This window comes from Oncorhynchus mykiss, chromosome 7 (assembly GCF_013265735.2).
Source record: "Oncorhynchus mykiss isolate Arlee chromosome 7, USDA_OmykA_1.1, whole genome shotgun sequence".
NCBI lineage: Eukaryota > Metazoa > Chordata > Actinopteri > Salmoniformes > Salmonidae > Oncorhynchus > Oncorhynchus mykiss.
The window spans coordinates 74,667,970-74,693,073 of NC_048571.1; positions in this window are offsets into that span (position 1 = coordinate 74,667,970).

Consider the following 25,104-nt stretch of genomic DNA (forward strand, 5'->3'; position numbering starts at 1 on the left):
AGGGAGTTTCTTACTAATCAGTGACTTTAATTCCTCAGTCAATGAGGAGGAGCGAAAACCCACTGACACTCGGCCCTCTGTGGAATTAGTTTGACACGTGATCTAAGCCAACGGAACAGAGAAATTTGGAGAGTAGAGAGGCAAAAAGGGAAAGCGATAGAGCCGGGGCAAAGAAGAGAGTAAAACTCGGATTTGCATTCACGCTTGGCATTCTCTCAACCAGCTTAATGTGGTAGTCCATTGTTAAAAGATTTGTGGTATTTCTTTCCTTCTTAATGTGTTTGAGCCAATCAGTTGTGTTGTGACAAGGAAGATAGACCTATTTGGTAAAAGACCAAGTCCATATTATGGCAAGGACAGCTCAAATAAGCAAAGAGAAATGACAGTCCATCAATATTTTAAGACATGGAGGTCAGTCAATCTGTAAAATTTCAAGAACTTTGAAAGTTTCTTCAAGTGCTGACACAAAAACCATCAAGCGCTATGATGAAACTGGCTGTCATGAGGACCGCCACAGGAAAGGAAGACCTAGAGTTACCTCTACTGCAGAGAAAAAGTTGAGTTCAAGTAAGAGACTGTCACATCTACTCCCACCCCTCCCTTCCGGTGTTCGACGTTGCCAGTTTACTAACCACCAGCCCTGGCAACCATCATTACTCGCACCTGGCATTCATCAATACACGCACATGCGATTCACCATTAAGCACGCCTGCACTCCATTACCTCACTCATTACCTACCCTTTATCTGACGCTCCCTTAGCTTCTTTCCCCAGGCAGCATTGTTTCTGTTATCCATGTCTAGACGCTACTCCAAGGTTGTATAGGTCTATGTCATTTGTTATGTTAAACCTAACATCTGCTTCTCGAATCCCAGAGTCTACATTACACAGACACATCAACATCAACTGTTCAGAGGAGACTGCGGTTATCAGGCCTTCACAGTCGAATTGCTGCAAAGAAACCACTACAACAGGACACCAATAAGAAGAAGAGATTTGCTTGGGCCAAGAAACACGAGTAACGGACATTAGACTGGTGGAAATCTGTCCTTTGGTCTGATTAGTCCAAATGTATGATTTTTGGTTCCAACCGCCGTGTCTTTGTGAGACACAGAGTAGAAGAACTGATGATCTCTGCATGTGTTTTTCACACCTAGAAGCATGGAGGATGAGGTGTGATGGTGTGGGGGTGCTCTGCTGGTGACCTTGTCTGTGATTTATTTAGAATTCAAGGAACACTTAACCAGCATGGCTACCACAGAATTCTGGAGCAATACGCATCCCATCTTGTTTGCACTTAGTGGAACTGTCATTTGTTTTTCACCAGGACAATGACCCAAAACTCACCTTCAGGCGGTGTAAGGGCTATTTGGCCAAGAAGGAGAGTGATGGAGTGCAACATCAGATGACCTGGCCTCCACAATCTCCCAACCTCAACCCAATTGAGATGCTTTGGGATGAGCTGGACAGCAGAGTGAAGGAAAAGCAGCCAACAAGTGCTCAGCATATGTGGGAACTCCTTCAAGACTGTTGGAAAAGCATTGCTGGTGACTACCTCAAGAAGCTGGTTGACAGAATGCCAAGAGTGTGCATAGCTGTCATCAAGGCAAAGGGTGACTACTTTGATATTAAATATATTTTGATTTGTAACACTTTTTTGGGTTACTACATGATTCCATATTCTATATTTTATGTCTTCACTATTATTCTACAATGTAGAAAATATAACAAATAAAGGAAAACCCTTGAATGAGTAGGTGTGTCAACTTTTGACTGGTACTGTGTGTATATACACACTACCGTTCAAAAGTTTGCGGTCACTTAGAAGTGTCCTGGTTTTTGAAAGAAAAGGTAATATTTTGTCCATTAAAATAACATCAAATTGATCAGAAATACAGTGTAGACATTGTTAATGTTGTAAATGACTATTGTTGTTAGGTGGAGTTTGTCCTGTTTATTCCTGACTTCCCAGTTGCAATGCTAGCCACGGTCACCGATTCCTTACATACCACATATTGTTGAACTTGTGATCTACAAATTTTTGTGTAATGTTTATGTCCAATGGCCGATGAGCACCGATACATTTGATCTAAATTGTCTCTTCATTATTTCTCTTCGTATGACAAGGATTTAAAAGGATTTGCTAGCTAATATTGTGAAAGTAAGACTTTGACATGATCAGTCCAATCAAAACAACTGTGCATGTAATGTGATTTGACATCATTTCTGTGGCCAATGACCTTGAGCCTACTTGGAAGGGCACTTGTAATATAACTCTATGGCAGGACCCAAAGGGCTGAAATGTTGGACATCCCAAAGATGTGATATTGGCCGTGGCATTTGGCTGGGCTGCCTATTTGGTCAATTTTTATATTTATTGGTTACTCAAATTATGGCTCTTCATATCAAGAAAGGGAATTTTCATGTTGTTTCAGCACTTGGCAATGAATTTAAACTATGTAAACTGGCTGATGATACCACCATATTTTTAAGAGACAGGAATGAGGTTTCTGATGCAGTTTCCTGTATTGAAGACTTTTCCTTAGTTTCGGGTTTGAAAATTAGTATCAATAAGTCAGTCTTATTTCCACTCAAGGATTGTGTGTTTTACAGGAAGTATATGGTATCCCAATTAAATATAAGGTTATTTATCTTGTAATTGTTATCAACAAGGATGAAAAACAAAGGAGTGAATTTAACTTTAACCCCATTATTGAGAAAACAAAGAAGAAATTTTACCCCTGGGTGATATGAGATATTTTGTTATACAGTCGGGTTTTATTATCCAAAGGTGAAGGGTTATCCAGATCGGTTTATGTCTCGTTATCACTTGACTTACCCCCTAAAATTGTAAAGGTCTTAGATTAGATTCTTTATCATTTTATTTGGAGGAACAAGCCTCACTATCTACGAAAATATATTCTCACTAATACCCAAGAACAAGGAGGCCTTGAGGTTTTAGATTTCAATACTATAAATAATGCTTTTCAAATAAATTGGATTCTGAAGTATGTTAATTATTTTGAATGTCTTCCCTAAGTATTTATTTGACTCTGATGGTGGTTTAGAATTTTTGCTTCGATGTAATTGATGTTGATAAAATCTCAGTAAAGTTGGACAAATTCCATAAGCAGGCAGTTTTAGCTTGGATGTTTGCGTATTAACACAATTTTTCCCCTCACAGATACTTTTTATGGAACAAAAAAGATATATACGATTTAAAAATAATGCTCTTTTTTTCGTAACTGGTTTGAGAATAAAATGATTTTGGTTGGTCAGTTACTGAATGAGGATGGCTATCTACTCTCATATGGGGAGTTTCTTGATAACTTTCAAATTCCAATATCCCCGAAAGAATAGAATTGTTTTTGATGCAATTCCAAGGGAAATAAATTCCTCTGTGGTTGATGTAAGTAATATAGATTTACATTTACATTTATGTGGAATGGAGGAGGAGACCATTTTGCATTTGTTTTTTGCCTGTATTTATAGTAGAATTTTTTGGATTGACATACAGAATTTTGTTATAAAAAAAATAGGTCCGGTTGGACTATTTAATGGTTTTGATATAATTATTTATTTCAGAAATTCTGACAGATAAAGATGTAGTATATTTAATTCAACTGCTAATAATACTAGGTAAATTTCATATTCACAAATGCAAATGGTCTAATTCAAAACCAAACTTTTTTCACGCTATAAATGAGTTTAAACAATATGGCACTACTTTAACTAAAATGAAAAACAAAAAAGCTATTAAAACTTGGATTATTAATTAATATGATTTGTTTGTTTAGGATCCCTGGCATTGTAAATAGTTTGTTTGTATGCTTGTTTTTATGTGACTGTTCCTCTTTTGTTTGTTGATATTTGTTAAATATGGCAGACATATGCCCCCTTTGGAGAGATTGGGTACCCCTAGTAAACTGAAAAAAAAATCTGTCAAAAAATGCTAATATATGCATATAATAATTATTATTGGATAGGAAACACTCTAAAGCTTCTAAAACCGTTGGAATTATGTCTGTAAGTATAGCAGAACTCACAGGGCAGGCATTCTTCCAAACTAGTTTTTGTGGTCATGAAAGTTGGAGCAACTTTGACGTCATCGCCCCCACCCTTCCCAACCAGTTATGAGACTTTCTATGTCTTCCACTAGATGTCCTCATTCAGTAGAGCTTTAAATCGTTCAAATCCCGCGAGAATTGACCCTATGGGAGTGAAATTAGTGCGTGCCATGAGAAAATATGTTGTGCGTTGTGGCGCGAATTGGTCCCAGCCATTCCTTTGTTCCAGCACTCAAGAGAAGGACAGACGATGACCGATTTAATTGAAGTTTGTTTTGTGTGTTTAAAACATCATAAAGCTTGCTTCTGCACTTAGTTTGACCTGTTTAGTCGACATATAATATGTAATTTTGAAGTTTTGATGCGCAACTTTTCCGGACCAGAGGACATTTTGGGTGCATTTCAGCTGATGTTATTAGCAGTAGCTAATACAAAGACGCAAGACTTGAAACCAAACAATGTATTGGGTAAGTATGAAGCCTTCCAGAACATTCTGAACGAAGACCATCGAAGGTAAGGGAATATTTATGCTGAAATCTGTGTTTCTGTTGACTCCAACATTACGGAGAAATGTAGCTTGTATCTGAGCGCCGTCTCAGCATATTGAATAGTGTGCGATTTCTGTAACGTTAAAAATAAATCTAACAAAGCGGTTGCATAAAGAAGCAGTGTATCTTTCTAACTATATGTAGAACATGTATATTTAGTCAAAGTTTATGATGTCTATTTACGTTATCTTGCCGCGCTACCTAGATTTCCTGCGGACATTTTTGAGTAATTTCTGAACGTGAACTCAATGTAAATGGACATTTATGGATATAAATGGCATATTATTGAAAAAAAAAATGTACTGTGTAACATGTCCTATTACTGTCATCTGATGAAGATTTTCAAAAGGTTAGTGAACGATTTATTTTTTAATCCTGCGTTTGTTGTTTGCATGTTTTGGCTATTCAAATGAGCTGTGTCTGGTGGTGGTTTAACATATATATGTGCTATGTTTTCGCCGTAAAACATTTTAGAAATCTGACTTGCTGGCTAGATGAACAAGGTGTTTATCTTTCATTTGAGCTATTGGACTTGTTAATGTGTGGAGGTTAAATATTTCTAAGAATATTTTTGCGTTCCATGCGCCACCGTTCCAGCTGAACGTGGGAGGGTAGAGTCCCAAATGGGAACCAATATCTTTGAAAGGTTAATAAAAAAATAGGGTGGATATGTTGGATGTCTACCCTTCGTAAGGACTTAAGCTTGGTGATTGCGTAAGGCCTCCATCAGTGGCAGAACACTGAGCCAATCACGGCGCAATGCTCCTACTTCCTGCATGTAAAACATACTTCCTGCATGTAAAACAGGCAAGCCCCCCCCAAAAAAAGTTTTATACATAAAAATATTTTTTTATTTTTTTATTTTATGATTTATTTACAGTTGAAGTCGGAAGTTTACATACACTTATGTTGGAGTCATTAAAACTCGTTTTTCAACCACTCAAACTATAGTTTTGGAAGTCGGTTAGAACATCTACTTTGTGCATGACACAAGTCATTTTTTCAACAATTGTTTACAGACAGATTATTCCACTTACAATTCACTGTATCACAATTCCAGTTTGTCAGAAGTTTATATACACTAAGTTGACTGTGCTTTTAAACAGCTTGGAAAATTCCGGAAAATGATGTCATGGCTTTAGAAGCTTCTGATAGGCTAATTGAAATAATTTGAATCAATTGGAGGTGTACCTGTGGATGTATTTCAAGGCCTACCTTCAAACTCAATACCTCTTTGCTTGACATCAAGGGAAAATCTGGTGCGGATATTATGTGAATATATTGAAGCAACATCTCAAGACATCAGTCAGGAAGTTAAAGCTTGGTTGCAAATGGGTCTTCCAAACGGACAATGACCCCAAGCATACCTCCATACCGAAAAAAAGACAAAACTTATAAGAAATATCTTGCTGCGTTTTGTAAATGCATATCTAAAATGCTTCTTATTGTAATTTCAGTTTGGCATCAGACAAATTTTGTGCTTCAGTTGCACTTCTCCATTCAGATTCACTAACAGGTATCCTATCAGCCAGCCTGGTCTCATAGACTAGAAGTAACATAGTAAATGTAAATATGAAATATTGAAATTATTATGATATGTTACGTTTGGTATGAAATGGAAGGAGGGTGGTTGGTCAGGGTGAATGGGTGTTTGAATCTCATCAAGGACAACTTTAGCATTATAGCTAATTAGAAACTTTTCCCCCACTTACTACTTTTTAGCTAATTTGCGATCACTTAATATGTTAGCTAACCCTTACCTTAACCCTAACAATAATAAGTTTAGCTCACCCGTCCACTAACCCTAACCTTAACCCTTAAACCTAACTCCTTACCCTAATCCCTAACCTAGCTAACGTTAGCATGTTAGCATTAGCCACCTAGCCACCATCTAATGTTAGCCACAACAAATTGGAATTTGTAACATATCATACATTTGGCAAATTCGTAATATATTGAAACACTTTCCTATCATACGCGCTGTAATTTGTAACATATTTTACATATTAAAGGGTCGCGAAATTATGTAAAGATTAATATGAAATGCTATGAGACCAAGTTGCAGACAGCTTACTTTTCTCTGGTAAAATTCAATATTAACTTGAAACAAGACATTAGGAAATGTAGCTGGCTACATTCTTTCTATGATAAACATTAGAGATATGGTGGCTAAGCATCATTTTTGAAAAAAATACCTATCTTTTTCATTGTAAGCTCATTAACTTGTTTCTGCCAGCCAAATGGCATTGCACTTCTGTTGTCATCTGATGAAAATGAACCTCTCTGCGAGTAAGGCTAGTTTCCTGAATTTCCGCCTGTCTGACGTGCCCAAAGTAAACTGCCTGTTACTCAGGCCCTGAAGCTAGGATATGCATGTAATTGGTAGAATGGGATAGAAAACACTCTGACGTTTCTAAAACTGTTAAAATAATGTATAACATAACTGATATAGCTGACAAAAAAAGAGGAAAATCGTTCTGGAAAAACATTTTTGGAGCTCTGAATGACTTCCAATGTAATGCTTTGAAAGATTCAATTTTCGCCTCCAAGATTGCAGTTCCTATGGCTTCCAGTAGATGTCAACAGTCTTCATACAAGGTTTTAGGCTTGTTCTTTTGAAAAATTAAGAAGTATTTGTAGTCTTTCCAAGTTGAGCGCCAGGGCAAAAGTAGTCTTTTTTCGCGCATGAATGTGGACACGCTCTTCGTTCTTTTCCTTTGCTATTGAACATAGTAATCTCCATCTGAAATATTATCTTTAATTTAGATTTTAGACAAGCTGAGGATTAATAAAAAACATTGTTTGACTCGTTTGGACGAACTTTGCTGGTAACCTTTTGGAATCCTTTGTATGCATGTTGAAGGACTGGATTATTGAATTCAATGGCACCAACTAAACAGTGTTTTTGGGATATAGGAAGGACTTTATCGAAGAAAACAACCATTCATTGTGTAGCTGGGACCCTTGGGATTGCAAACAGAGGAAGATCTTCAAAAGTAAGTGATTTATTTCATCGCTATTTGTTATTTTATGACGCCTGTGGTGGTTTGGAAAATATGCTAATGTGAGGCGCTGTCCTAAGACAATCGAATGCTATGTTTTCGCCGTAATGCCTTTTTGAAATCTGACAACGCAGTTCGATTACCAAGATTCTAAGCTAAATAATCATATATGACACTTGTATTTTCATGAATGTTTAATATTCAGATTTTGTATTTTGAAAGTGGCGCGCTCCGATTTCACCGGATGTTGTCACTGAACGGTTTTTAAGCTGTTTTCTGCTCAATATGTAGAACTATTGTATTTTCTGTGAAGGAAAACTATAGTTGCTCGTTCCTGAAAAACACGGTTGGCTTTCAATATAAAACTCGACCTCTGTCAATACACAGCTGTACTTACCTGCTCCTGCTTTCTCCCACTGTGATATTTACAAACAAACATGTGACTGGCTCAACTGTACTGGGGAACTACGGTAAGCTTCATAATGTAAATGTATTTTCAGTGGTATTGTTAACAAACACACCACCATAAGGAAAATGAGAATTAAAAACAGGTTCAGCCCCAGATTCGACCGTGATCTTGCAGAGTTACTCCACCTCAAGAATTGCATTTGGCAAAAGGCTCGGCACACGCATACTCAGGCTGACTGGCTTTCGTTCAGGCAAATGAGATACAAGTGCACTCAGGCTATCCAGAAGGACAAAGTTAGTTACTTTAAGGTGTAGTTCTCTCTCTTTGGGTCAAACCCCAAGAGGTTCTGGAAAACGATTAAAGACCTGGAGAATAAACCCTCCACCTCACAGCTGCCCATGTCCTTTAATGTTGATGATGTGGTTATTACTGACAAGAATCACATGGCTGAGCTCTTTAATCACCACTTCATGAAGTCAGAATTCCTATTTGACTCCTTGACGTCCAACATGTCCTCATCTCCCATCCATTCTTTTTTTCCCCTGCCCCGCTACAAAGTTTCTCCCTGCAAGCAGTCACTGAGTCTAAAGAAGCTCCTTAAACTAGACCCCCAAAAAACCTCTGGGTCAGATGGTTTAGGCCCTTTCTTCTTTAAGATTGCTGACTCTATCCTCGCCAAGCCTATATCCAACCTTTTTAACCTTTTTCCTTTCTGGGGAGGTTCCCATTGCTTGAAAGGCAGCCACGGTTCGTCCTTTATTTAAAGGGGGAGATCAAGCTGATCCTAACTGTTATAGGTCTATTTCTATTTTGCCCTGTTTTTCAAAAGCTTTGGAAAAACTTGTCAATAATCAACTGACTGGCTTTCTTGATGTCTATAGTATTCTCTCGGGTATGCAATCTGGTTTCCGCTTAGGTTATGGATGTGTCACTGCAACCTTAAAGGTCCTCAATGATGTCACCGTTGCCCTTGATTCTAAGCGAATATTGTGCTGCTATTTTTATTGAGGTGGCCAAAGCTTTTGATATGGTAGACCATTCCATTATTGTGGGCCGGCTAAGGAGTATTGGTGTCTCTGAGGGATCTTTGGGCTGGTTTGTTAACTACCTCTCTCAAAGAGTGCAGTGTATAAAGTCAGAAAATCTGCTGTCTCAGCCACTGCCTATCACCAAGGGCTCGAGCCTAGGCCCCACGCTCTTCTCAATTTGCATCAACAACATAACATAACAACATAGCTCTCTCATCCATTTATATGCTGATGATACAATCTTATACTCAGCTGGCCCCTCCCTGGATTTTGTGTGAAATGCTCTACAACAAATCTTTCTTAGTGTCCAACAAGCTGTCTCTACCCTTAACCTTATTCTGAACACCTCCAAAACAACGGTCATGTAGTTTGATAAGAAGAATGCCCCTCCTCCCACAGGTGTTATTACTAACGCTGAGGGTTTAGAACTTGAGGTAGTCACCTCATACAAGTACTTAGGAGTATGGCTAGATGGTACACACTCCTTCTCTCAGTCGTTTTCTCAGCACATACAGTGGGGCAAAAAAGTATTTAGTTAGCCACCAATTGTGCAAGTTCTCCCAATTAAAAAGATGAGAGAGGCCTGTAATTTTCATCATAGGTACACTTCAACTATGACAGACAAAATTAGAAAAAAAATCCAGAAAATCACATTGTAGGATTTTTAATGAATTTATTTATAAATTATGGTGGAAAATAAGTATTTGGTCAATAACAAAAGTTTATCTCAATACTTTGTTGTATACCCTTTGTTGGCAATGACAGAGGTCAAACGTTTTCTGTAAGACTTCACAAGTTTTTCACACACTGTTGCTGGTATTTTGGCTCATTCCTCCATGCAGATCTCCTCTAGAGCAGTGATATTTTGGGGTTGTTGCTGGGCAACACGGACTTTCAACTTCCTCCAAAGATTTTCTATGGGGTTGAGATCTGGAGACTGGCTAGGCCACTCCAGGACCTTGAAATGCTTCTTACGAAGCCACTCCTTCGTTGCCCGGGCGGTGTGTTTGGGATCATTGTCATGCTGAAAGACCTAGCACGTTTCATCTTCAATGCCCTTGCTGATGGAAGGAGGTTTTCACTCAAAATCTCACGATACATGGCCCCATTCATTCTTTCCTTTACACGGATCAGTCGTCCTGGTCCCTTTGCAGAAAAACAGCCCCAAAGCATGATGTTTCCACCCCCATGCTTCACAGTAGGTATGGTGTTCTTTGGATGCAACTCAGCATTCTTTGTCCTCCAAACACGACGAGTTGAGTTTTTACCAAAAAGTTATATTTTGGCTTCATCTGACCATATGACATTCTCCCAATCTTCTTCTGGATCATCCAAATGCTCTCTAGCAAACTTCAGACGGGCCTGGACATGTACTGGCTTAAGCAGGGGGACACGTCTGGCACTGCAGGATTTGAGTCCCTGGCGGCGTAGTGTGTTACTGATGGTAGGCTTTGTTACTTTGGTCCCAGCTCTCTGCAGGTCATTCACTAGGTCTCCCCGTGTGGTTCTGGGATTTTTGCTCACTGTTCTTGTGATCATTTTGACCCCACGGGATGAGATCTTGCGTGGAGCCCCAGATCGAGGGAGATTATCAGTGGTCTTGTACGTCTTCCATTTCCTAATAATTGCTCCCATAGTTGATTTCTTCAAACCAAGCTGCTCTTTTATACTGATAACAAGTTCAAACAGGTGCCATTAATACAGGTAATGAGTGGAGGACAGAGGAGCCTCTTAAAGAAGAAGTTACAGGTCTGTGAGAGCCAGAAATCTTGCTTGTTTGTAGGTGACCAAATACTTATTTTCCACCATAATTTGCAAATAAATTCATTAAAAATCCTACAATGTGATTTTATGGATTTTTTTTCTCATTTTGTCTGTCATAGTTGAAGTGTACCTATGATGAAAATTACAGGCCTCATCTTTTTAAGTGGGAGAACTTGCACAATTGGTGACTGACTAAATACTTTTTTTGCCCCACTGTATCTACAGTACTAAATCCATGTGTATCCATGTATGTTATCGTGTGTGCGTGTCTGTGACTATGTTTGTGTTGCTTCACAGTCCCCGCTGTTCCATAATGTGTTTTTTTTAATCATTTTTTAAAAATATAATTTTTTTGTTTGCATCAGTTACTTGATGTGGAATAGAGTTCCATGTAGTCACGACTCTATCAAGTACTGTGTGCCTCCCATAGTCTGTTCTGGATTTGTGGACTGTGAAGAGACCTCTTGTGGCATGTCTTGTGGGGTTTGCATGGGTGTCTGAGCTGTGCCAGTAGTTCAAACAGACAGCCCGGTGCATTCAGCATGTCAATACCTCTCTGCTGAACAACCTCATTATAGATTCTTACTAACATACCAACTTAGTTACTTATTAAACGACATTTCATAAACTAGCGTTAGACATTATAGCTTTGTAAATTGGTGTTAAACTTAAAACATTGCATATAAACTCAGCAAAAAAAGAAACATCCCTTTTTCAGGACCCTGTCTTTCAAAGATAGTTCATAAAAATGCAAAAAACTTCACAGATCTTCATTGTAAAGGGTTTAAACACTGCTTGTTCAATGAACCATAAACAATGAATGAACATGCACCTGTTGAACAGTCGAAGACACTAACAGCTTACAGACGATAGGCAATTAAGGTCACAGTTATAAAAACTTAGGACACTAAAGAGGCCTTTCTACTGACTCTGAAAAACAAAATAAAGATGCCCAGGGTCCCTGCTCATCTGCGTGAACGTGCCTTAGGCATGTTGCAAGGAGGCATGAGGACTGTAGATGTGGCCAGGGTAATAAATTGCAATGTCCGTACTGTGAGACGCCCAAGACAGTGCTACAGGGAGACAAGATGGACAGCTGATCGTTCTCTCAGTGGCAGACCACGTGTAACAACACCTGCACAGGATCGGTACATCCGAACATCACACCTGCGGGACAGGTACAGGATGGCAACAACAGTTACACCACCAGTTACACCACCAGGAACGCACAATCCCTCCATCAGTGCTCAGACTGTCCTCAATAGACTGAGAGAGGCTGGACTGAGGGCTTGTAGGCCTGTTGTAAGGCAGGTCCTCACCAGACATCAGCGGCAACCACGTCACCTATGGGCACAAACCCACCATCGCTGGACCAGACAGGACTGGCAAAAAGTGCTCTTCACTGATGAGTTGCGGTTTTGTCTCACTGGGGGTGATGGTCGAATTCGCGTTTATCCTCGAAGGAATGAGTGTTACACCGAGGTCTGTACTCTGGAGCGGGATCGATTTGATGGTGGAGGGTCCGTCATGGTCTGGGGCGGTGTGTCACAGCATCATCGGACTGAGCTTGTTGTCATTGCAAACAATCTCAACGCTGTGCGTTACAGGGAAGACATCCTCCTCCCTCATGTGGAACCCTTCCTGCAGGCTCATCCTGACATGACCCTCCAGCATGACAATGCCACCAGCCATACTGCTCATTCTGTGCGTGATTTCCTGCAAAACAGGAATGTCAGTGTTCTGCCATGGCCAGCGAAGAGCCCGGATCTCAATCCCATTGAGCACGTCTGGGACCTGTTGGATCGGAGGGTGAGGGCTAGGGCCATTCCCCCCCAAAAATGTCTGGGAACTTGCAGGTGCCTTAGTGGAAGAGTGGGCTTACATCTCACAGCAAGTACTGGCAAATCTGGTGCAGTCCTGGAGATGTACTGCAGTACTTAATGCAGCTGGTGGCCACACCAGATACTGACTGTTACTTTTGATTTGGAACCTCCCTTTATTCAGGGACACATTATTCAATTTCTGTTAGTCACATGTCTGCGGAACTTGTTTAGTTTATGTCTCAGTTGTTGAATCTTGTTATTTTCATACAAATATTTACACATGTTAAGTTTGCTGAAAATGAACGCAGTTGACAGTGAGAGGATGTTTCTTTTTTTGCTGAGTTTAGCGTACCCACATCACTATTGAAGCAGCAGGGTCGTTGGTACTATGACTGTTGGTTTTGTTAAACTAATCCGTTTAGATTGAAACAGACACACACTGACATACACACAGAAACACACACACACACACACACACACACACACACACACACACACACACACACACACACACACACACACACACACACAGTCTCCATCTCTATCTCCATGGTGGCAGCTTAAGGACTCCGGCTGTTTAATGAAACCATGAACACGCGCAATCAAGCACTGCCATCGTGCTTTGCCGGTAGGGAGCATCTCGAGAGCGGGGCATTAACATTGGGAGATGCTGTGCAGCAAAGAGCAATCTTCATTCTCATTTCGTCAGGATTGGAGGGATTTATTTTAGACTCGAACGATGTGCCAGTGCAACTTCAAAATAAATCAAGATAATGCACTACAGACGACAAGTCAAGATAATGCATTACAGACGACAAGTCAAGATAATGCACTACAGACGACAAGTCAAGATAATGCACTACAGGCGACAAGTCAAGATAATGCACTACAGACGACAAGTCAAGATAATGCACTACAGACGACAAGTCAAGATAATGCACTACAGACGACAAGTCAAGATAATGCACTACAGACGACAAGTCAAGATAATGCACTACAGACGACAAGTCAAGATAATGCACTACAGGCGACAAGTCAAGATAATGCACTACAGGCGACAAGTCAAGATAATGCACTACAGACGACAAGTCAAGATAATGCACTACAGACGACAATTCACAATAATGCACTTGGATGGATGTGCTGCTCTCCTCCTTGTCTTCATTCTCTTCTTTCATTTTCTTCTTTCTCCGCTGTGGTTTATCAGTAGGCTGAGGAAGAGACTCTCAGTCATTCATAATCTACAGACATGGGCAAACACATGCACAATCTCAAAGAAATGTTATCATTCTCACAATGTACTACAGATTGTACAACATACTTATACACTCAGTCCCACCGTAATAAGACTTCTTCCCTCCCTCTCTCCCTACATCCCTCCCTCTCGCCCTCCCTCTCTCCCTACATTCCTCCCTCTCTCCCTCCCTCTCTCCCTATATCCCTCCCTCTCGCCATCCCTCTCTCCCTGCATCCCTCCCTCTCTCCCTGCATCCCTCCCTCTCTCCCTGCATCCCTCCCTCTCGCCCTCCCTCTCTCCCTACTTCCCTCCCTCTCTCCCTACATCCCTCCCTCTCTCCCTACATCCCTCCCTCTCACCCTCCCTCTGTCCCTACTTCCCTACCTCCCACAGGATGATAAGCACAGGTGTCACTGCTACACTCCCACAGAAAATCAAAAGCTCTCTAGCTGGCCACACAGACTGCGGCTAATGGCTATACCTCCCTCAACACACACACACCCTAGAAGACCTGTGGCCATACACAACACTACACACATCGGGATCAGCCTGGTGGCTACAACACCTGGGGAGGCAGTGGAGGAAACAGTGAGAAGAAGACAACAACTAGGCTACTTGGAGAGACAATGTCAATGAATACATCGTAATAGCTTTGTCTGCCTAAGCCTGAAATAACTTAGAGTAGACAAAGCTATTTACAATCTTCCAAAATGGTACCTCTACCAATTGGTCATTTTGCTTGAGTTTTGTGAGAGCAAAAAGTGTTTACTGGCTTACACACCTAAAATAAAAAGCACTAAGTTAGCCACCTCTATTTTGATACATGCACGCACAAACAAGCAGAAACACACACACACTAGCTACTGGGGGCATAATACCCATAAAACCTAGCAGTCAAACAGGGAAATGGTTCTAATCTTCAAAGCAGACATCATGCAAGACTACAAAACCCTGCAAGCTCCTGCACGTCATCTCTTGCTGAAAACTTTGCCTAGCAGGTATTATGTCAATTTAAAACTTGCACAAGACAGTTCACATAATTGTCAATTTGAAGAAATGTAGACAATTTAATTAATACATTTACCTAAGATTAGATAGTTAATCCAGAGATTCTTACCTTTGCCTCAATTCGGCAGGCTCATCCAGATCACCACGGCATTTGTAGTTCTTTATGATAGCCACATTAGCAACAAATCCGCAATTCCTTTTTGGTGGGTAAATACATGTTAATATATTGATAAAAGACACCTTGTCCTAGAGAGATTTACAGTGCCTTGCGAAAGTATTCGGCCCCCTTGAACTTTGTGACCTTTTGCCACATTTCAGGCTTCAAACATAAAGATATAAAACTGTTTTTTTTGTGAAGAATCAACAACAAGTGGGACACAATCATGAAGTGGAACGACATTTCGTCCCAGTCTCTCGATGTACAAAACTGATAGAGACATACCCCAAGCGACTTACAGCTGTAATCGCAGCAAAAGGTGGCGCTACAAAGTATTAACTTAAGGGGGCTTGTGGGAATTTAAGTATGCTCCCTCTAATTCTCTCTCTCTCCCTCTCTCCCTCCCAGAGGACCTCAGCCCTAGGACCATGTCTCAGGACTACCTGGCCTGACGACTCCTGGCTGTCCCCAGTCCACCTGGTCGTGCTGCTGCTCCAGTTTCAACTGTTCTGCTGCGGCCATGGAACCCTGACCTGTTCACCAGACATGTTACCTTGTCCCGGATCTGCTGTTTTTGACTCTCCCTCTATCTCGCTCTCTAGCGCTCTCTCGCGCTCTCTCGCTCTCTAGCGCTCTCTCGCTCTCTAGCGCTCTCTCGCTCTCTAGCGCTCTCTCGCTCTCTCGCTCTCTCTCGTTCTCTCGCTCTCTCTCGTTCTCTCGCTCTCTCTCGCGCTCTCTCTCTCGTTCTCTCGCTCTCTCTCGTTCTCTCGCTCTCTCTCGTTCTCTCGCTCTCTCTCGTTCTCTCTCGTTCTCTCGCTATCTCACCTGCTGTCTCAACCTCTGAATGCTTGGTTATGAAAAGCCAACTGACATTTACTCCTGAGGTACTTGTTGCACCCTCTACAACCCCTGTGATTATTATTTTACCCTGATGGTCATCTATGAACGTTTGAACATCTTGAAGAACAAGATGTTCAAAGACTGAGTATAGCCCACGAAGATCTCCTCCACCGCACAAGCCAGAGGGGCTGGAAAACCGGACAGGAAGATCACATCAGTGACTCAACTCACTCAAGTGATGCACCCCTCCTAGGGAAGGTATGGAAGCCAGTGACTCAGCCCCCGTAAATAGGGTCAGAAGCAGAGAATCCCAGTGGAGAGAGGGAAGCCGGCCAGGCAGAGACAGTTTATATAAGGAAATCAGTCAATTGAAATAAATTCATTAGGCCCTAATCTATGGATTCACATGACTGGGCAAGGATGCAGCAATGGGGGGACTGGGAGTGTCACGACTTCCGCCGAAGTCGGTCCCTCTCTTTGTTCGGGCAGTGTTCGGCGGTCGACGTCACCAACCTTCTAGTCATCACTGATCCATTTTTCATTTTCCATTTGTTTTGTATTGTATTCCTTCACACCTGGTTTCAATCCCATCAATTACACGTTGTGTATTTAACCCTCTTTTTCCCCTCATGTCCTTGTCGGAGATTGTTTGATTGTATGTTTGTGTATTATGTGTTGGTGCGTGACTAGTTTTGTACCCACTTTTTTGTTTTTTGTGAAGCACTGATTAAAACTTCTTGGGGCTGAAATCCCGTTAACTGGATCGATATGACAACAGCCAGTGAAAGTGCAGGGCGGCAAATTCAAAACTACAGAAATCCCATCATTAAAATTCCTCAAACATCATTTTAAAGATTTTTTCTTAAAGATTTAAGAAAGATTTTAAAGATTTTAAAGATACACTTCTTGTTAATCCCACCACAGTGTTCGATTTAAAATTACCTTTACGGCGAAAGCACCACAAACGATTGTTAGGTCAGAGCCAAGTCCCAGAAAAACACAGCCATTTTTCCAACCAAAGAGAGGAGTCACAAAAATCAGAAATAGAGAAAATGTATCACTAACCTTTGATCTTCATCAGATGACCATCATATTACTTCATGTTACACAATACATATATGTTTTGTTCAATAAAGTTCATATTTATATCCAAAAATCTCAGTTTACATTGGCGCGTTATGTTCAGTAGTTCCAAAAACATCTGGTGATTTTGCAGAGAACCACATCAACTAACAGAAATACTCATAATAAACATTGATAAAAGTTACAACTATTATACATGGAACTTTAGATAAACTTCTCCGTAATGCAACCGCTGTGTCAGATTTATAAAACTTTACGGAAAAAGCACACCATGCTATAATCTGAGTACGGCGCTCAGAGCCCAAACCAGCCATATAGATATCCACCATGATGTGCAGTCAACATCAGTCAGAAATAGCATTATAAATATTCACTTACCTTTGATCTTCATCAGAATGCACTCCCAGGAATCCCAGTTCCACAATAAATGTTTGATTTGTTCGAAAATGTATGTCCAAATAGCTACTTTTGTTAGCGCGTTTTGTAAACAAATCCAAACTCACGAAGCGCGTTCACTAGGAGCAGACAAAATGTCAAAAAGTTCCGTTACAGTCCGTAGAAACATGTCCAACGATGTATGGAATCAATCTTTAGGATGTTTTTAACATAAATCTTCAATAATGTTCCAACCGGAGAATTCCATTGTCTTCAGAAAAGCAATGGAACGGGAGCTAACTCACATGAACGAGCATCACGAGCCTGTGGCACTCTGCCAGACCACTAACTCAAAGAGCCCTTATGGGCTCCTCCTTTACAGAAGAAGCCTCAAACAAGTTTCTAAAGATGGTTGACATCTAGTGGAAGCCTTAGGACGTGCAACATGACCAATATCCCACTGTATCGTCAATAGTGGCTGAGTTGAAATTTGACCAACCTCAGATTTCCCACTTCCTGGTTGGATTTTTTTCTCAGGTTTTTGCCTGCCATATGAGTTCTGTTATACTCACAGACATCATTCAAACAGTTTTAGAAACTTCAGAGTGTTTTCTATCCAATAGTATTATATCTAATACTATGCATATATTAGCAACTGGGACTGAGGAGCAGGCAGTTTACTCTGGGCACCTTATTCATCCAAGCTACTCAATACTGCCCCCAGCCATAAGAAGTTAAACAACTCTGTTTATATGTAGTTCGATTCTCCTGTGCCTGACTTCTCTGCCACCAACACGCACACATTACAGGGAGGTCATAAGCCCACCACTGGGGAGCTAGGCCCAGCCATTTAGAAAGAGTTTTTCTCCACATAAGGGCTTTATTACAGACTAAAATACCCCTCAACACTGCCTCAGACGATCCTGTAGGTGAGGAAGCCGGATGTGGAAGTCCTGGGCTGGCGTGGTTACGCATGGTCTGCAGTTGTGAGGCCGGTTGGAAGTACTGTAAAGTACTGCCAAATGATGTTGGAGGCGGATATTAACATTAAATTATCTGTGAACAGGACATTCCTGCAGTCAGAATGCCAATTGCATTTTTTTTTTTTTTTTTTTTTTCACCTTTATTTAACCAGGTAGGCTAGTTGAGAACAAGTTCTCATTTACAACTGCAACCTGGGCAAGATAAAGCATAGCAGTGTGAACAGACAACACAGAGTTACACATGGAGTAAACAATTAACAAGTCAATAACACAGTAGAAAAAAAAGAGAGTCTATATACATTGTGTGCAAAAGGCATGAGGAGGTAGGCTAATAATTACAATTTAGCAGATTAACACTGGAGTGATAAATTATCAGATGGTCATGTACAGGTATTGGTGTGCAAAAGAGCAGAAAAGTAAATAAATATAAACAGTATGGGGATCATTTCGCGATTTGATTTTGAATTTTAAGACTCCTTGAAGCATAAAAATATATATATAAAAAAATTATTTTAAGAAAATATTTTTTTACCTTACTGCTATTAATTCAAACTCATTGAATAACAGATTCATTACATGGAACATGTATTTAAGCTAATAGTTTTGGCATTAAACAGTCTCGATATACAGAATACTTCCAAACATTTTTTCAACTGGTACCAGGGGACCTTCAGACAAGTCTTCGGAGGCCTGTGGGTATCCTAGAGCAAAAAAATGACATGTACATGTTCGGGAGAGTCTCATCTTTGCACAGAGGAGTGCATACATATTAGTTTGTAGCCAAACGGTTCGGACGCTACAGACAGAAAGAAGTTGGCAGATCAGCTGTACCAATTTCAAACGAGTCTTCTGACACACGTGGAGGTCGTAGAGAAAAATGGAGAACACCAACTTGTTCATTAGAGTCCCATCTTTCCATAGAGGGGTCAAAACCATTCGGACACTGCAGACGATGTTGTGGGAAGACTGATTTTCGGGATGTCTCATGGTTTGACAAACATCGCTCTAGCTGTCACCTTTCACCGCAGATGAGGAAGTGCGGCACAGGCGGATTGAGACACACCCAATGCAAAAAAAAAACATATCTATAGCTAAAATTGACATGTGTGACTGTATAGTACACATGTGTACACGCTTGTGTGTAGCATGCATAGTTTGTGTGTATGCATACATTTGTGTATGTGTATACAGTACTGTATGGGTGTGTCTGCAACATACGTGTGTGCATATGTGTGTGTGTGCATGCGTGTGTGTACTGTATATAACATCTACTCTCTTCTCTTCCTCCTTCCTTTCCCCTTTCTTTTCTTCCTCGCCAAGCCTGTCCAGTCTCTTTCAGCATCTTGAAGTACACCGTCTCCCAGCTTCCAGACAAGCAAAGAGGTGACAACAAACATGGACACTATAGGGTTAATTTGCAAAGGAAACGATAACCCACCGCGTTGGTCCACTGACATTTCCCTGTGACCCACACTACTAGAAGGTGTCATAAGCATGACAATGACTGACCAAAGGGAAAGTGTCATCTGTTTTTCTCTCCATTCTTCTCTATTGACAGACAGCCCCCTCTCCCTTTATCTTCCTTGCACCAATCTTTTTATTCTCCTCTAATGATAGACAGCGCAGATGTGGTAGAAACATTTTGATAACTGTCTGGTAGAAAACACTGTCCTATAAAACCTAGTCCCCAGCCCCACTGGGGAAAGCACTCCATTCTGATGGCTGAAATCGAATGACAACATCTAGCTTGAAATTAACTTAAGTCATTGGCCATTTCACATATTTCTTCTCGACAGCTCTCTGTTTCTCTCCTCTCTGTCTTTCTCTCTCTCTCTTTTTACTCATTGTCACTATCCTCTCTAGTATAACCATCTGAAACCCATGGCAACAGTAACCCAGGAGAGATAAACAGCAACAAGAGTACACAATTAGAGACAGACATTGACAACAGTAACCCATGAGAGACAAACAGCGGCAACAGTAAACCATGAGAGACAAACAGTTGCAACAGTAACCCAGGAGAGACAAACAGTGGCAACAGTAACCCAGGAGAGACAAAAAAATGGCAACAGTAACCCAGCAGAGACAAATAGTGGCAACAGTAACCCAGCAGAGACAAATCGTGGCAACAGTAACCCAGCAAAGACAAATCGTGGCAACAGTAACCCAGCAGAGACAAACATAGGCTACAGTAACTCAGAAGCAGTGCTGGAAAAAGTACCCAATTTTCATAGTTGAGTACAATAGAAAGTTACTCAAGCAAAAGTCAGACAGTAAAATACTACTTGAGTAAAAGTCGAAAAGTATTTGGTTTTAAATATGTGACTTGTTTCAGGAAACTAGGCGTATGTCGCTTGTCACTACTTCACAGGAGCGCCATTTGAACATAAACTTTTTTTCTTTATCAAAATGCTGGAACATGTAAACTTTCATATGCTTTAATAACAAACTTGTATGCCATCTGCAAATACAAATAAAATTGTGAAATTACGAGCCTAGTTGGTTTAGCCACTGAAAAAGCCAGCAACCTTCCCGCTAGCCATGATTGGCTGAGATGATGAGTGGGCTGGACATGCCGAGAGATGAGTTTGGGTTGGTCTGCCACCTTCAATCTATAACATGATCAGTTTGTGTAGGTAATCATTTCTTACGTGGCTTTTTTGAAAGATATCACATAGTAGAACTGCTTAAGTGTTGCTCTCCACTTTCTGGAGGACCAAGTTTTGAAATCAGTGGAATTAGGGTATAATAGCTAAGGTGATGGAGAAAATTCTACCGTTTGATTGCAGATATGCAGACGGAGTCAAAAAGAGGACACACAGAAGGCTGTTGTGTAAAACACCTGTCTCCGGGTTACATCTTCAAACTAAGGGAAACCATGGCATCCGTGACAGAGAGGGATGTATACAGGTAAGAGAGTCTAGCTAGCTTCATTTTCAGACATTACACGTTTCTAATTTGGTCAAAAAGTCATTTTCATTTAACGTTAAAGTGTACTGTTAGCTAGCTAGCTAACATTAGCTGGCTGCCTAGCTAGCTAACATTACGTGTATGATCTGTGTAGTAATATTATTCGTATCTCAGAGCAATTTGCATTGCTTGTTATAGCCTAATGTTAGCTAGCTAACATTGAACCTGGTTGGTTAGCTACCTGCAGATTCATGCAAGGCAGTAACGTTATGAGTTGGGATTATGGTCAATTGTTTAGCTAGTTAGCTACATGTCTAAACAAAAGACTCCACCATGCAAGTAACTATTTCAATAGAATGTTTATGATGTCACTGCGACGACTGTCGATAGATGTCGCTGATAAATTCGCTCTGGCTATCTATTCCGATTTCAGAGTAGATAGCCAAAGTACACTTTAGGAATGCACAAGCATTTCGCTACACTCGCATTATTTGATTTGATTTGAATGTAGTGAAGTGAAAGAAAAAGTTGTCAAAAATATAAATTGTAAAGTAAAGTACAAATACTCAACGACTTAATTACTACTTTAAAATTTTTTTACTTAAGTACCTTACACCACTGCCCAGGAGAGACAAACAATGGCAACAGTAACCCTAATCCACTTATTGCACTGAAAAAAAGGGCTGTAGTAAAAGGGAGCCAATTGGTAGGCCATTTGTGCACTGTAGTGTTCATGCACACGCACATGCAGGGGCGCATGCACACACACACACACACACACACACACACACACACACACACACACATTTGAGGACTTTTATTAGCACTAGCCACTGGGCATAAGGCCAAACTGCAGTTTGTTTTGGTGAGTATAATAGATGAAAAACTCAACTGAATACAGAGGAGGGGAACAGAGAGAGGGAGTGAAATAATCACATTATCACATTATGGTAATATAGGATAGTATACAGTAAGAGTATAAGATGTTTAAAAAGTTATTACGGCTGAAATCACGTTAACGGGATCGATTTGACAACAGCCAGTGAAAGTGCAGGGCGCCAAATTCAAACAACAGGAATCTCATAATTTCTCACACATACAAGTACTATACACCATTTTAAAGATAAACCTGTTGTTAATCCCGCCACAGTGTTCGATTTCAAAAAGGCTTTACAGCGAAAGCAAACCATATGATTATGTTAGGTCAGCACCTAGTCACAGAAAAACATACAGCCAATTTTCCAGCCAAAGAGAGGAGTCACAAAAAGCAGAAATAGAGAAAATGAATCATTAACCTTTGATGATTTTCATCAGATGACACTCATAGGACTTCATGGTACACAATACATGTATGTTTTGTTCGATAAAGTTCATATTTATATCCAAAAATCTCAGTTTACATTGGCGCATTATGTTCAGTAATGTTTTGCTTCCAAAACATCCGGTGTATTTGCAGAGAATTTACAGAAATACTCATAAACTTTGATAAAAGATACAAGTATTATGCACAGAATTAAATATATACTTCTACTTAATGCAACCGCTGTGTCAGATTTCAAAAAGCTTTATGGAAAAAGCACACGATGCAATAATCTGAGTACAGAGCTCAGATACCAAAACAAGCCATACAGATACCCGCCATGTGTGGAGTCAACAGAAGTCAGAAATAGCATTATAAATATTCACTTACCTTTGATGATCTTCCTCAGAATGCACTCCCAGGAATCCCAGTTCCACAAGAAATGTTTGTTTTGTTCGATAAAGTCCATCATTTATGTCCAAATACCTCCTTTTTGTTTGTGCGTTTAGTTCACAAATCCAAATTCACAAGGGGCAGGCACTTAGTTCAGATGACAGTTCCATTACAGTTCATAGGAAAATGTCAAACGATGTATAGAATCAATCTTTAGGGTGTTTTTATCATAAATCTTCAATAATATTCCATCCGGACAATTCTGGAGTCTTCGACTCCGACCACAAAATCTGAAACAAAAAGGGAGGGTTAGTGGGGGTGTCTAGTGTCGGTGGCGGCTCTGGTGCGGGGTGAAGTGCCCGTTCATCCGCCAGCATCGGGGGCAGCTCTGGTGTGGGACAAAGTACCCGCTCATCCTGCGTATCCAGCCATGGACCCAGACTGGACGCTGTGCCTGGACTGGGCACCAACGCAGAAGAAGACTCTGGCCTTAGAGCTGGACTGGACGCCGTGCTTAGACTGGGCATCGGCGCAGGGGAAGGCTCCGGCCATGGAGGAGGTTTCAAACCGTTGACCGTCTCAGGAGGTTCCGGACCGTGGACCGTCTCAGGAGGTTCCGGACCGTGGACCGTCTCAGGAGGTTCCGGACCGTGGACCGTCTCAGGAGGTTCCGGACCGTGGACCGTCGCCGGAAGCTCTGGACTGGGCACTGTCGCCGGAAGCTCTGGACTGGGAACTGTCGCCGGAAGCTCTGGACTGGGAACTGTCGCCGGAAACTCTGGACTGGGAATTGTCGCAGGAAGCTCTGGACTGGGAACTGTCGCAAGAAGCTCTGGACTAGGGCTCGTCGCTGGAAGCCTGGTGCGTGGGGCCGGCACTGGCGGCACTGGGCTGGTGACACACACCTCAGGGCGAGCGCGAGGAGTAGGCACAGGACGTACTTTGTGTGCTCCCCCCCAACAAAAAAAATTGTGCTGTCTTTGCGTCGTGGTCGCGAACCCTGGCGTTGTCGCTGTCCTTCCCTCGCTGCCTCCGCCTGCTTCCATGGCAGGCTTCTATCACCTGTCATAATCTCGTCCCACGTCCCGGATGTTCTCCACTCCTGGCTTACCTCCTGTGCACGCTGCTTGGTCCGTTGTTGGTGGGATCTTCTGTAACGCTCGCTGAAATGGGTAGACCAAGGCGCAGGGTGATTTGGGTTCATCATAATTTATTTAAATGTGAACCAGCAACAAAACAATAAAGAGAAACAAACAAACGAACGTACAGCCTTGTAGGGCTCAAAAGCAACATTACAAAAACAAGATCCCACAAACAACAGGTGGGAAAAGGCTGCCTAAATATGATCCCCAATCAGAGACAACGAAAGACAGCTGCCTCTGATTGGGAACCATACCAGGCCAACATAGAAATACAAAAACTAGACTACACATAGAAATAAAAAACTAGAACCCCCCCCAGTCACGACCTGACCTACTCCACCATAGAAAATAAAGGCTTTCTATGGTCAGGACGTGACAGTCGGGGGGCTAGGGTCAGTTTGTTATATCTGGAGTACTTCTCCTGTCTTATCCGGTGTCCTGTGTGAATTTAAGTATGCTCTCTCTAATTCTCTCTGAGAACCTGAGCCCTAGGACCATGCCTCAGGGACTACCTGGCATGATGATGCCTTGCTGTCCCCAGTCCACCAGGCCGTGCTGCTGCTCCAGTTTCAACTGTTCTGCCTGCGGCTATGGAACCCTGACCTGTTCACCGGACGTGCTTCCTATCCCAGATCTGCTGTTTTCAACTCAGCAGAAGCAGTAGAGATACTCTTAATGATTGGCTATGAAAAGCCAACTCACATTTACTCCTGAGGTGCTGCCCTGTTGCACCCTCAACAACTACTGTGATTATTAGTATTTGACCATTCTGGTCATTTTGAACATCTTGGCCATGTTATGTTAAAATCTCCACCCGGCACAGCCAGAAGAGGACTAACAAATCATAGCCTGGTTCCTCTCTACGTTTCTTCCTAGGTTTTGGCCTTTCTAGGGAGTTTTTCCTAGCCACCATGCTTCTACACCTGCATTGCTTGCTGTTTGGGCTTTTAGGCTGGGTTTCTGTACAGCACTTTGAGATATCAGCTGATGTAAGAAGGGCTATATAAATACATTTGATTTGATTTGAGCTAGCTC